We start from the raw sequence: 3,719 nt of genomic DNA on the forward strand, positions 1-3,719 counted from the left end.
TCGAGTCGTGAGCTGCGGCTCAAGCGAATGAGACGAGAGAGGCGAGGCGCTTCAGCTACTCCGCGAGCGTGATTGACGCCGCGCGCAGGCCGCCTCTCCTTCAGTCTGATTGGACAGAGGCGGTACATGAAAGGGAAGCGGGATTTTTGGGGGCCTCCAAATATAAAAAGGAGCAGCGTAAAGGCCCCCGTGGGCGCCATGAGCAAGATCTCAGCTAACCACGTCCAGCCGAGCGGACACCAATCGCTGCTTTGGACAGGAGCTGGATAACATTAAATAGTGAAAAACGATTGTCTGGTTGAACTGTAAATTCTACTCTGGTAACAAATTATCTTTAAACTTAAAATAAATAAATAAATAATAATAATAATCATAATAATAATAATTAAAAAAACTATGTAGTTATGTAGCTATGTAATGTAGCTAGCCTATAGCACGAATTATGTAAACCAATAATCAATCAATCTATCAATCAATCTATCTATCTATCTATCTATCTATCTATCTATCTATCTATCTATCTATCTATCTATCTATCTATCTATCCCTTATCATGGGAGAATTTCTTTCTCCTCAGTGAGTTAAGAAACAACAGCTTGACACAGGAACATGCAGGTTACACCAGTCACTCCAGCTGAGGGAAGAACAGAACATAATTCATCTCTCATACAAATCAGCAGCACAAATTGCTTCTTTCTCTGTGCACAGTGTTCTACAGATGACAAATGCACAGTCTGTATTTGTGCTGCAGCACATGATGCTTTTGGGAAACTCATTACTTGGATTCGAACTTGTCTATTGACAATTTAAAATTATGCAATGAAGTTTTCATGAAAGAAAAAAAACATCCTGTTTTTCTTAATAAAGATCTTAACTTTACAGCCAGTGAAAGTGCAGAAAACTACCATAAGCAAAGCAAGCACAATGTGAAATAAAGTGCTAATATATAATAGTCAACTGAACTTCCTTAAAGTCTTTTTAATGAAAGCTGAATGAGGTTTGGAAGAGTTCTGAAGAAAGACATTCCAGTGATTAGCCTACTCTCTATGTGCTGTACAAGAAGAACCCTTTTCAGGGCAAGTTGTTCATGTCCTCGGTCGTGGAAAAAATAATGTGCATACAAACAAACATGTTCAGATGCCAGAGTTGGGCATCAATGCCACAGCAGATTTCACATCCTGCCTCTCAGTGATTGACTTTGAACCTCCCAGACACACACGCTTTTATACACGCACAGAGATGAGCATGTTATTATACCCTGCATACACATTTTTCTCTCTCTCTCTTGCTCACACACTAACACACACGCAAGGGCTGGGAACCAGCCGGCTAGTCGCTTTGACACACTTCCTGTGCTTTGAAGCGGCCAGTGGAGAGATGGCTTTTCCCATCATCGCCTTTGAAGCCTGCATGAGGAGGAGGCTGTGTGTGTATACATGGTATGGGGGAAGGGAGGTACTGACATTAATTCATCATAATAGCTCATCAGTTGCTTTTACGTTACGACATGATTAATGCATCAAGCAGATGTTTTCTTTAGAAAGTTCTTGTCTTTCACAATATCTAATCGAATAAATGATCCAATTTCATCACACACATCCTGCGGTTCTTCTCATGATGGCCCTGCAGTAAAACTGTTACATTCCAAGATGGCATTGGAATTAAAAGAAACATAATATTTTATCATTTTAAATCACCTGTAAATATTTCAGCATTTAGACAGACAACAAGAGGAGGACAAGGCCAGCAGCTGTGGTGTTCAGTGGACATGTGACCATCGCTTTTTTCTTGTGGGACAAAAGAGTGCTGGGTGTGCGAGAGGGCAGAGGGCAACAGTCCTACAGTACAGTGCAGAGTCCTGGGACGGCTGCAGAATGGGGCTTTGTAAAGACCCAGCATGCTGTGTGTCAGAAGAGGGGGGTCTGGGACAGTTGTGTGTGTTGGGGGAGGGTGGTGAGAGACAGCAGGCTGGCATGTGTGTCATGTGTATGCCCGCTAGATTAGCACCATGACCCCGCTGTGCAGTGAGTGCAGACACAGTCAAAAGATGGGCTTCTCACGTGATGGGTAAAACAAACCACCCTGTGTACTGCATTATATTATATACTTTAGAATTACAAAATCATAAATTGATAATTTAAAAATAAATAAATAATAATAATAATAATATATTACTTACTCTCATGTCATTCCAAACCTTTCTATGTTCTGCTCAAGATATTTGTAAAAAAAAAATTCCCCCTTATATTGTGAGCCAGTGTGATCTAAAACATCACTGTTAACCCCATTAACTTTCATTATATATAGGGGGTGGGAGGGTTCTGAGACGGGGTAAAATTCTTCTTTCTTCCACAGAAATAACAGACATACTATTTTGGAACAATATTAGGGTGTGTAAAAATTAATAAGAGAATGTTTATTTTGGGTTGAATTATCTCTTTAAGAAATTTTACATATACCTAATTGTAGCATCAAACAAAAGACAAATGATTAAAGATGCACTGAAGCCCAAGCCTTTTTTTAAAGGTTCATCCTGTAATTAAAAGGATGACGATGTGGTGTTTTATGGTAAGGGCTCCTGGTGTAAAAAGTAGAAACTGGTGTACCACTTAAGAATGCTGTTTTGTCTGATGAGGCACACACAAACGTCCAGACGCATACACATACTCACACTCACACATATAGGGCTCATATTCTGGCATCACAGCCAATAGGGTTTAACACAACATTAACTTTGGTTGTAATGCAGATGCATTTATATGCACTTTAAAAGTTAGTTTTCAGTAGGAATAAAGCAACAATATGCCTTTTTAATATGTAAATGCAAATCTGACTGAATTGTACCAGTTTGGTTTGTGTGAAGTCGGACTAACAGATAATGTGGTTGTAACTTTGCTTCATCCAGAATGTATACACGTTAAGTTGGCATTTGAGAATGTCTCCTTCATGGTTATCAGTGGCTTTTTGGCTCATAATGTACACAGATTAGCTTTTTTAATCTCTATGATTTTTGTGTGCACAAAGTAAAGTTTTGCAGCCTAAAATCTTTTTTCAGTCATTACTGGGAAAATCACGCAACCGATCACAGGGTGGCGTAAAAGTTAAATTTCTTCCAAAGTGGTTATCTGAGCGTATGTCCCCTCTCTGGGCTATCTGCAGTGTTGGGGAGTAACTAGTTACATGTAACGGCGTTACGTAATTTAATTACAAAATTATTGTAACTGTAATTAGTTACAGTTACTAAGAAAAAATGAGTAATTAAATTACAGTTACTTATGAAATTTTTTACGATTACAAAGGGGATTACATTTGAATATTTACACACATCCACATACAGATTTAACTGATTTATTTCCCAAATTGCACTGACTATTCTGAGACATACCGCCCTAATAATTTCCGGGATGCGGAAACACAGTCTGGTTCGTAGAATCCAGTCATAAAAACGAAACGCGGACGGAATATGCCACATTTTGGATGACTAAATCAAAAGTAGGTCAGTACACTTGAATCAAAACATGACATCGACTGGTGTCTGTGAATATAAAGCCCCAAAAATGCAATATATGACTTGCACATTCTGCGTTTCTGTGGAAATCAGGCGCGGACTGGACACCGGGAGAAACGGGACAATTCCCGGTGGCCTGGCAGACGATTTTGCCCCACTATTTAATATCATTATTGTATAATTGCCTGCCGAATGTACTAAAGCGATCATT

This window comes from Carassius carassius, chromosome 2, assembly GCF_963082965.1.
Source record: "Carassius carassius chromosome 2, fCarCar2.1, whole genome shotgun sequence".
Lineage (NCBI taxonomy): Eukaryota > Metazoa > Chordata > Actinopteri > Cypriniformes > Cyprinidae > Carassius > Carassius carassius.